We start from the raw sequence: 12,005 nt of genomic DNA, 5'->3' as shown, positions 1-12,005 counted from the left end.
CAATAAGAACTCATATTGATTGATTGCCAATGTACCTTTGTTTTAGAATTATAAGACTTCATGGATACCATCTTTCTATCACTTAAGAAAAGGACACAATAGGAACTCACATTTATTGATTGCCAGTGTATCAGGAACTCCACAAGGCATGTAAAATATGTTAACTTTTCAAATCCTCCCAAAAGCCATTTTCTGTGCGATATAGCTATTGAGGGGTGCTGATAGGTGACAGCCCATGGGGTCACAAGGAGTTGGACACGACTGAAGCAATTTAGCAGGCACGCACGCAACTGTAAAACCTTTCCAGACACATAGTCCAAATCCTGAGTGTGAACTCCAACTAGCAACAAAGCCCAGACTATCTCTGCTCTGGCTTCTACTACCTCCTATGTGCAAGTGCAGGAATGGAGACCCATACAATCGAGTGTATTTCACAACAGTGTAAAGCTGTTTAGCCTCAAAGCCAGACTGCTTCTCCCTTCTGTCTAGCAGCCACACTCCTTACTAGACATACCACCAGAGGCAATTTTTCAGTGCCCTGGTTCCCAGTTTCCTCAACCTTAAAATAGGGCTTAAAATAGCACCCACCTCCCAAGGATGCTCTACAGAATGAATGAGATGCTGGAAGTGAAGCCAGACACGTAGCAAACTCTATTTCAGTCATTGTTACCATCACTGTTCCAGATGTCACACTCTTTCCTTTTTCCATGTCTGTTCTCTGTGGCATAGAAAACATTCAGTAGCTATTTATTTGTTTTATGGTTTCAGCTTTTACTTCTGTGACAGTCCTCTCATTTTCCAGAATACAAAAAAAAAAAAAAAAGGAATAGCATTTGACTCCAGTTCAAGAACTTGACAGTTTAGTCACACCTAAGTGCTGAGAGAAAGAGAAGGATGTAGTTAAGGCTGTCAGGAAAATGCGGGGATTGTCATAGCTCAGGCAGGTAGTGACAGGGGCAGACTTGGTGCCTGTAACACTTCTCCCCTTTCCAAACATCTCAGGGCACTAAGAAAAGGAACCCTGACATCGAGAGCGTGCTGAGAAGAGATACAATTTCAAAGGAAGCAATAAAATGTGTAATAGATGTTCGTAATTAGAGAGACTGCTTGCTTCTTGTCTCAGGTTTAATAGCTTCTCAAAGACTGTGAATAAGTTAAGGGAGTCTTTAATATTCCTCTGAAATATGAACCCATGTACTACCTTGTGTTACATAATTAAAAATGTCTTTGATCTGACGGGTTTAGATTTATCCTAGCAAATTATGCAATGAACAGCTTATCTTAAGGATTTATTCATCATGCAAACAAGTGAAGGCCATCAATGCCAACTTTTGGGTGAGGTTCAGCATGGAGGGAAAACTGAAGCTTCATTCATTTCAAATACTGTCAAGTGTTATCCAAGAGGAAAGGCTGATTGGCATCCCCAGGGTTGTCTTAATTCTGTTCACATGAGAACAGTAAATACAACTCAACAGATGACAGAGTGAAAAAACATAGCCAAAGACTCAATAGACCCATAATGCAGGAAGGGAGGAGTTGCCAGAGACATCACTTGACTTTGTCATTTCCTCATGCTAATCTGAATTCAGATCACTATTGTTTCCCCCAAAAAAGATGGAATACTCTTCAAAATAGAATAGTACTTCGTAGCAGAGAGTGAACAATAAATGTGTGCATCGTGTGATCATCTAGTGTGCAGAAAGTGGCCCACCTTCAGTTCCGGGTCTTAGCAATGCTCAGGGTCAAGAGGTTTCACTTGTGTAGGTGGGGAGACCCCAAAACTTATCCTGAGACTTGAGTCAACTTCCTCTCCACCCAAGATATACAGGAGCTTTTAAAAAAGCTTTTATTCTCTACGCCTTTATATATGGTGATCAAAATTGAGATAGCTATCAAAGGCTTGATCTCAATGAATCCACTGTAATTCCGTGAACTATACTACAGCTAAATCATGTAATTGTCTAGGATAATAAAGCAATACTAAAACTGTGTGAATCACGAGGCAGTCCTGGCACAGTTAGATTATATAACTTTGCTGCAAATACTAACAATATTATAGGGGCAAAGAATGAGGCATGACTGGGTGACAGAGCATGCATGCATTATAGCTGCAAACACTTTAGAAATAAGGACTGCTATAAATATCTTTGTTGTACTTTTTATTCTTTGAGTGGGTCATGCCCATAACATAGCAGGTAAATTTCTGTCTGACCATTTATATGGGTTTATTAAAACAAGGTGGATGTTAGCAGAAATATATATGAATCAAATAGAGTGATAAAGACTTGTTGGGAAGGCTAGATTTTTATTTTGGATTAATAAAAACTATGTTATTAATACTGAAAGGAGATACTATCACATCATTAGCATTACACATAGTTCATTGGAAATGGTAGGGTGGTACCTGTAATTTATATTAATGTGTAACACTGGTGACGTGTCCTCCGATGAAGTCATGCTGTCTTAAAAATGAAACTAAAAAGCAAACTAGCACCACTAGTTGAAAGACATGGAGATGCCAGGGATCGAACCTGGGGCCTCATGCACGCGAAGCATATGCCCTGCCACTGAGCTACACCCCCAGCCCTGCAGAGAGGCTGCCAGGCTGAAGGATCAGTGCACAGACTTCTCTTAGACAATCTCTCCAGGGAACACAAGAGCCCTGGATTCTCACAGTTTCAAATTCCCATCACAGAGCATTCTGAAGCATTCCTGGTGGACCTATAAATTTTGTACCTTCAGTGCCGAATGTCTTGCTACTTTAGGCCTCACCACCATGCTAGTTTCCCCAGCCTTATTTATAGAGATGACGAAACACCATCTCCCTTCAAAATTTATCTTATTCATACAGTTTCCTACTCATAGATGCAAGAAAATATTTTAGTTATATTCCATAATTTCCCCATTACTTTTATTGCTATTGTTGCTGTTGTTTAGTTGCTCAGTCAAGTCTGACTTTTTACAACCCCATGGACTGAAGCTCACCAGGCTTCTATGTCCACGGGACTTCCCAAGCTACAATACTGGAGTGAGTTGTCATTTCTTTCTCCAAGGGATTTTCCCGACCCAGGAATCAAACCCGTGTCTCCTGCCTTGGCAGGCTGATTCTTTACCACTGAGCCACCGGCGAAGCCCATAGGAAATGAAAAAAGAAAAAAATTTCTCCTCTCCTCCTACAGGTTCGTGACTGGGTACTGCAAATAAGGCTGACAAAGGGCAGATTAACAGGAGGAAACCAAAGTTTATTAGCATGGGCACTGGGTTTACATAAGGAAGAAACCCACTGATGAGGCGCTCAGAGGGCTGCTTAGAACCTGAGACTGTATAGCACCATAACAGGAGCAACATGTTTGTAAAAGACGCAGCTAAAGGGGTTCAGGCTTTTAGGGGTGCAGACTATGGCAGGTAAACATATGGAGAAGACTAACGGGAGATGAGGAGCATGGAGTAAGGCCTGTTTGTGTAGACTGCTCACCAGTTGTTCCACCGGAGAACTGTAATCTCCATTCCAGTACAGTGGGGGCTGCCTGGGGTTGCTCTACACGGGAATATAGGGTCTGCTTCCAGGCAGATAGGGGAGTAGGGAAGAGAATTATCCTCTGTCTACTTTTTCCTCTATCGTCTTTGACTCAGAGTAATCATTACACTGGAGTGGCATAGCTGGGGTAGAATATTCTAAACCACTTTCATTTCTTTCCTGCGGTGAAGGTGGGAATAGGGGGTTTTGTTATGGGGGAAGTAGCAAAGAAGTAAACAAAGAAGCAGGTTACTTGTTGCCGTGACAGCTCTCTCCTCTGGACAGGGAACGGTCATTCTACTGCTCACCAATAGACCTACCAGCGCGCCTGGGTTCGTGGCACTGTAGTGGTCAGAAGAACCAACACTGCTTTTCTCAGAGACACATTAAGTTCAAGACATAGAGAGCTGCCAGCACTGGATTTTTGCTCCCTGTGATGATCAAGATGAAATTACTATTTGATGAATAACGTTTTCACCATAAAAGGACAAAAAAATACTAGAAGTAAACTGGAAAGTGGCTCTTCGGTTTCATCTACTTGGTGACCAGAACCCATAATGCTGAACACAGCATATCCTTGATCTGACTACTCACACAGGACCTTCTAAATATTTAATGAGCTCATCACAGCCTTACAGAAAATCTAATTTCCTGGTTATCACCAACAGCATATTCTGACTCTGACACTCTCTTCCCCATGAAGATGCAAACTTTAAAAGCACACCCTTGCCCTCTCTTAACAACATTGGTTGTTCTTGGCTAAGATACTAAGAACAATAAAATCAACCCAATGATATAGGATATAATAATATTAATTAAACTAATAAAAATCAAGTTCCAAAATAATTCAGAATTTCCAAGGAAAAAAATCACCTCTTTTTTAGCTCTGGTTCCAATGAAATGATAGCTTTGGAAAGCCTAATATTATCTTTTCTATAATCTTAAATATTTAATTTGGGAAATATATGCTAATATTCATTTGGAAAAAATGAAAGTATAAATAATTTAAATTTTGATCATAATATCCAAAATACAGGTAATCCCTCTTGAGCAAGTAGTAAATTACATTGCCACTGGAGCTTTTAAATCTTTTACTTTAATAATGTTGGGTCCTCACACATCAGTGAAAACAAAGGTGGTAAAAAACAGATGTCAGTGTGATGTAAATTACTAATCTATATCCAGAACTCAGGCCTATATTATACTTTACGATACACTACTCCAGTGACTGGGTCTTCCCCAGGTGGCTCAGTGGTAAAGAATCGGCCTGCCAAGGCAGGAGACACGGGTTCAATCCCTGGGTCAGGAAGAGCCCCTGGAGAAAGAAATGACAAGCTACTCCAGCATTCTTGCACAGAGGACCTGACAGGCTATAGTCCATGGTGTCACAAAGAGCCAGACATGACTTGGCAGCTAAACTACAGGCACATGGTGAACCACAATATAAATTCCCTAATTAATTTAACATTAAGAAAACGGAGTGCCGAAGAATTGATGCTTTTCAACTGTGGTGTTGGAGAAGACTCTTGAGAGTCCCTTGGACTGCAAGGAGATCCAACCAGTCCATCCTAAAGGAAATCAGTCCTGAATATTCATTGGAAGGACTAATGTTGAAGCTGAACCTCTAATACTTTGGCCACCTGATGCGAATAACTGACTCATTTGGAAAGACCCTGATGCTGGGAAAGATTGAAGGTGGGAGGAGAAGGGGATGACAGAGGATGAGATGGTGGGATGCCATCGCCAACTCAATGAACATGAGTTTGAGTAAGCTCCAGGAGTTGGTGATGGACAGGGAGGCCCGGCGTGCTGCAGTCCATGGGGTCGCAAAGAGTTGGATATGACTGAGCAACTGAACTGAACTGAACTGAAATCTTATTTGATATATTTATTTGTTTGTTTACATAAAGGTGCTACTTCCCAAAATGGATTTGCTTTGTAAGTGTTGTTCTATTTTTGGAAATATAAACTTCCAAAGGAAGGTTTAGAAATCTTTTCTAATTTCATGTTTAGTGGCACAAAATCAGAAATACAAAATATTGAGTAATAACATCAAGATTATGGATCCCCACAAGCAGTGTTTTTGTTGATCAGTTGCTAAGTCGTCCAATTCTTTGTAGCACCATGAACTGCCCAAGTTCATGTCCATTGATTCAGTGATGCCATCCAACCATCTCTTCCCCTACCACCCTCTTCTCCTTTTGCCTTCAATCTTTCCCAGCATCAGGGTCTTTTCCAATGACTAAAACAACAATAAATTTGTTCTGTTTCAAGCCACAAATCTCTGGTAATTTGTTATAGCAACAATAATAAACTAATACACACAGTCACCTCTACCTGATGCTGGGCTGGTAAATGGACTCTGTTTACCAGGGTGTCTGTGGTCTCTTTGGCTGCTGCTGCTGCGTCACTTCAGTTGTGTCCAACTCAATGTGACCCCACGGACTGCAGCCCACCAGGCTACTCCTTCCATGGGATTTTCCAGGCAAGAGTACTGGAGTGGGGTGCCATTGCTTTCTCCTGTGATCTCTTTGGAGTGACAGGGAAAAGGTAAAGGGGGACTCTCTCCCCGAGTCTGTTCTCTTATCTATGGAGCTGGTGCCCTGTGGATCTCATCTCCCATTCCCCTGTGTGATGGGTTGAAGTGTACCCCCCAAAATCCCTTGTGCAGTGCTTAGTCGCTCAGTCGTGTCTGACTCTTTGTGACCCCATGGACTGTGGCCCACCAGGCTCCTCTGTCCATGGGATTCTCCAGGTAAGAATACTAGAGTGGGTTGCCATGTGCTCCTCCAGAGGATCTTCCCAATCCAGGGATCGAACCCTGGTCTCTCACATTGCAGGCGGATTCTTTACCACCTGAGCCACCAGGGAAGCCCCCAAAATCCATAGAGGGAGGTCCTAAATTCCAGAGCCTCAAAATCTGACTAATTTGGAAACAAGGTCATTGCAGATGTAACTTATTAAGATGAGGTCATCCTGGAGTGGGGTAGGTCCCTGTTCCAATGTGACTGGTGTCCTTATAAATAGGGGTCTTTTGGACCCAGACCCACAGGAACCTCCGTGTAAACGTGAAGGCTGGGTGGTGCATCTACCAGCCAAGGAAAGTCAAAGTTGTGAGCAAGCCGCCAGAAACCGGGGAGCAGGCATGACACGGAGTTTCCCTTCCCAACCGGGAAGGACGCATATCTATTGACACAGTGATCTTGGCCTTCTGGCCTCCAGACCATGATACAACAGACTTCTGTTGTTTTGTTTGTGTTGCTGTGTTTGGCAGCCCTAATAAATCAGGGCACCCTCCCAGACCAGGACTCAGCCTTCTGTCTCTCTGGTGGATTCTCCTAATTCTGAGGTTAGCCATCAGAGTCCATTCAACTGTGCACCCTGCCGCAGCCCCCCCGGGGCTGTGTTCATGGGGAGTCACCCTCGGAGGACTGCACTTTCTTCTCATCTCAACAGAAAATGCCCATTTGGATTTTCAGCACGTACAGCTTCTCAGCCAGTAAACATGCATGAATGTACGTTCTCAGCATTGAATACACGGCTCTTTTAAGGATTGATTTCATTTATTATCAATGAAGTCTCCCCCTTATACCCGTTTGCTGTTGTTAATAATTCATCCCAGTATTAGAAATGGTTGCATCGTCTGTGACTCTCTGATGTTTACTTTTAATTTTTATTGATAATATGAGACAGAATTAGCTGAACTAATAACTGTCAAGCCAGCTATTTCTATCTCTTGTCAGTCAAAGTAGGTCCCTGACAGTAACATCAGGCCCTGTTTCCCCACATCCCCTGATATATGTGAATGTATAAGAACATCAAAACATACAACCATTGAAACTTTCTTCTGCAGACACGTCTAGTCTTAAAGGGGATGACAGAGGATGAGATGGCTGGATGGCATCACTGATTCAATAGACGTGAGTTTGAGCAAACTCCAAGAGATGGTGAAGGACAGGGAGGCCTGGCGTGCTGCAGTCCAGGGAGTGGCAGAGTTGGATAAGACTTCACAACTGAACAACAACAAAAAAGTAAACTGGCAAAACTTCATGACAAGGAACCAACAGGACCCACGTGTAGCAAAGAAGACTTCTCACAAAGGCAAACTGGATGACATAAAAATAATTTGTGTCCACATTGCATTATGTATGAAAATGTTTATGGTAAGGTTAAATACTCAGAGGGATAGAAATAATTCTTCCCAGTTTGTTTTATCAATAACCATTATATCATTGTGAATTACATGAATTTCCTTTATTTGGAACTAAACTAAAATTCATTTTCCTTTGCATACATACATTAGAAAGCCAATTCTTGTAAACATAATTTTGTTTACAAATGTTATGATATTTTATGATTTTTTTATTATTATTATTTTTTTTTTCTGGTTCTATAAAATCCCAAAGGAAAGTTAAAATTTCACTTCAAATTTCCTTCTGAGATGGCAACACCCTCCAGAATTCTTGCCTGGGAACTTCCAAGGACAGAGGACCCTGGAGAGCTACAGTCCACGGAGTCGCAAAGAGGAGGACACAACTGATGACTCTTTCTTTCAAATTTCATATTCCATTGTAGAGTCTAAGAATACTTGATGAACATAAAATATTGGCTCCTAGCATCAAGACTACAGAGATGTTTTGCTACAATTGTCATACATTTACATTTCTTAAAAAGTACTTTTGCATAAAAACTGGCATCTGTTAGTTCGTCGAGAAACGTTTATTGAGCATAGAGAGGCAGGAATGTTATAAATCATTTTAGTGTTTTTTAATAGCTATTTATTTGGCTGCATCAGGTCTGACTTGCAGCTCATGGGACCTTTCATTGTGGCCCATGGGTTTGTTTGTTTCATGCATGTGGGATTTTAGTTCTCATACCAGGGATTGAATCTGTGGCCCCTGCATTGCAAGGCGAATTCTTAACCACTGAACCACCAGGGAAGTTCCTCACTTTAGTGTTTTCAACAATAGTTTTCTTGACGTGATACATTTTCCTGTGAGAACAAATGCCAAGTCTCTTCTGTAATTAGCTAGTCCTGAGGCATTTGACCGGTGTCACGGTTTTGTTGTTTTTTGAGATATAGATGCTGGTTTGCTTCTTCTCATGTTTTGTTTTTAAGAACACCATTTTCCTCTCTTACCATGAAATGACATCTCAGAGGATGATTGGTAGGATGGCAGGAATAATCCAACGGTGACATTTTTCGTGTGAAATTGACATCATAATTCTCTAAGTTCACAGATAATTCTGTAGAACTGTTTTTATACAAATATAGCAATTTTCTGCTTATGTAAGTATAAAGAGGCTAAAATGAACTGAATATAAAAACTATTATTAGCATCACATGAATCACACATATCATCAAAATGTCAGTTAGGGGAAAAAATAAGCAAAGGTTTGTCAAGTGAAAGAGACTGGCAGAAGAAGAGGGAGGAAGCAGTGTCTTGGAAAGAAACTATGATTGTCCCTGGAAAGGAATTTTCTACTTCAGAGTGCCTACAATACCGTTTGATTGTGTTAATTTTATCCTCTGGCATGATGGATGATAAATCTACAGTGTTGTCAAAACTTCAGCAAACAAAAGCATTCAACAGTTTTTACTATTGACGTATTGCAAAATAGGAGGAAGAAAATACAAAGAGGACAGGACCATCAAGCCATTGTCTTGAGGCTTTTTTTCAGGTAGAAAAAGGAAAGGTAATGATTTATACCCCATTTCAATTATACTTAGGGAAATATTTGACACAGCTCTTCCCAGGTGGCGCAGTGGTAATGAATCCACCTGCCAATGTGGGAGACGGGGGTTTGATCCATGATTTAGGAAGAACCCCTGGAGAAGGACATGACAACCCACTCCAGTATTCTTGGCTGGGAAATCCCCTGGGCAGAGGAACCTGGTGGGCTTGCAAAGAGTCAGCCATGACTGAGCACACGCTTACAGTGTTGGACAATAGGCTTCATAACTGAAGGCGGCTGCATCAGAAGGACACTGTGTGCATCTAAGTGTATCAGGGAAACACCAGGGGGAGATAACAGGTGGAAAAGCATCAGACTGAATATCAGACAACTGTGCTAGTTTTTATGCTGTCACCCAAAGGGTTGATTTGACTGCCAAGCCAGACACTAACAACATGAACCACTGGATTACTCACAACAGACAAGGCATGGAAACAAACTGAAAGTTCATTAATGGATGAATGGATAAAGAAAATATGATACCTATATCTATATATGTATCTATGTATCTGTATACACATATCTACACATATCTGCATATGCATATATCCATATACACATGTGTGCACATAAAATTTGCATACATGTATGCATGCAGATTGGGCTATTTTTCAACCACATGAAAGAGGGACAATCTGTTTGCAACAACATGGATGAACCTGCAGGATGCCATACTCAGTGAAATAAGCCAGACGCAGAAAGACAAATACTGTATGATCTCACATGTATGTGGAATCTAAAAAACTAGAACTGCCAGAAGCAGAGTATATAGTAGTTACTAGGGATTAAATGGTGGGGAAACTGGGGAGATATTAGTTGCAGTGTTCAAACTTCCAGTTATAAGATGAAAGTTCTGGGGACCTAAAGTGCAGCAGAGTGATTGCAGTTGATCATGTGTATTTATACTTGAAATTTGCTAACAGAGTAGATCTTGTCGTCTTACCACCAAAAAATGGCAACTAAGTGAGGAAATGGATGTGTTCATAGCTTGATTGTGACCATCATTTGCAAAGCATATATATAACCAAACATCATGTGTACAACTTAAATAGTTTCTATTTGTCAATAATATCTCAATAAAACTGGAAAAAATTGCAATTGGGTAGATTATCTTCTACATCTTTTGGTTTATTGATCAGAAAGGCCAGAAATATTTTTTAGGGACTTCGCTGGTGGCCCAGTGGCTACGACTCTGAGCTCCCAACACAGGTCTGGCTTCAGTCCCTGGTCAGGGGACTAGATCCCACACCCCACAACTAAGAGCTTGTATGCTGTGACTAAAACATCCCGCATGCCGCAATTAAGACCTGATGCAAACAAATAAACAAACATTTTTTAAAAGAACCATTTTAAAAATATTTATTTCATTCATCTCACCAATCTTTGTCACCACTTAAGGTTACAGAAATTTCAAAAATAAAGCAGGAGCTTACATGCAAAGAATGAACACCTTCTAGATAACTGCTTCCCACAGAACTTTCTGTGATGATGAAAATGTTCCATGTCTACATTGTTACTGAACCCACTAGAATGCCAGGCACTTGAACTGCAGCTGGTGTGACTGATGAACTGAAGTTTTTATTTTATTAATTTCAGTGGAAATAGCGACAGCAGCCACTGACTGGGGAGTCAGCCCGTGTCATTCTGGGGTCTTGGCTGATTCTGCACGCTCTTCCTGGGTGATCTTACCCGCATCCTCATCCTTCCTGACCGCCTAGATGCGGGCATGCCCCGTCTCCACCTCACCACAGTACAATGTCTAACACGTATGAGAGACCCTTTCGTTGTCAGGCAGCACCCTGAGAGCTCTGCACACAGCATCTTATTCCAGCTCCCCCAGCTTTCTTATGCCATAAATACAATTGTTCAAGTTAACTTGCAGCTGAGGAAAACAAGAACAAGCTGATTCATGTTTGAATAAGAAGTTAAACAAAATAACCTTCATGATGCGCCAATCTTGGCGTATAAACCTAAGTTAAATGTTTTGCCTAAGGGCATGGTTATTTATGACAAAGTCAAGGCTGCTCTCATTCTCTGCTCATTCTGATTTCCACTCTGCCACCCTGTGGAATGGACACTTGCTGTATAAGCAAAAATGCAACAACAGCAGAAAACCTCCACCAAGAAAACCTCCACCAGATCCAGGCAAACCAGACTGAGGAAGCAGGGTGGACGTGAGAAAAAGATCTTCTAAAAAAATGATCCAAGCTGGTTAGGGAAAGTGCTAGTAAAAATTTCTATGTGATGACGTCTGAGTTTACAGAGGGTGAAACTCTCCCTCTGAACTTCTTAGGATGCATACAATCACATATACAATTTTAAAGTAATAATAAAGTGAGACTTTTCAATACCAACTTTAAGGGACTCAGGTTAAAAATCAGTCTTTCCTAGATTGCCTAATTGTGGTCTGGAGTGTTAGTCCATGGGAACATTGAAGAGTCCTAGCTCTCTGATCATATGACATGCTAGACATTAGTTTGACTTTAATTTGAAGATCCTGAAGATCACGTTGGAAAGTCAGAGAAACTCGTAATGAGACAGGAGAGAGAAAGATGATGTTTAGGCTCCCTTTTGTTCAATTTTAGAGAATCAAACATCTCTTGAAGCTGTTAGGAGGAACATAAAAAAGGCCATTTCTCACTCACTGTGACAAGAACATATTTAATCTCCAAAACTTCAGAGAAGAGAATTTTCTTCTAAGAGCTCAACGCCTCCTCTTACTCTATTACTAGGGCATAACTGTGCTCCTTGG

At 41.1% G+C, this 12,005-nt stretch overlaps 1 non-coding gene across 1 annotated transcript; it reads right to left on the bottom strand.

The window, feature by feature from the left end:
• Positions 1-2,510: 2,510 nt before the first annotated feature.
• Positions 2,511-2,582, bottom strand: TRNAA-CGC (transfer RNA alanine (anticodon CGC)). Its single transcript has one exon. It is a non-coding gene; the product is annotated as a tRNA-Ala (tRNA).
• Positions 2,583-12,005: the final 9,423 nt, after the last annotated feature.

The sequence above is a fragment of the Muntiacus reevesi genome, chromosome 4 (assembly GCF_963930625.1).
Source record: "Muntiacus reevesi chromosome 4, mMunRee1.1, whole genome shotgun sequence".
Taxonomy (NCBI): domain Eukaryota; kingdom Metazoa; phylum Chordata; class Mammalia; order Artiodactyla; family Cervidae; genus Muntiacus; species Muntiacus reevesi.
This window is presented reverse-complemented; position numbering and strand designations above follow the sequence as displayed.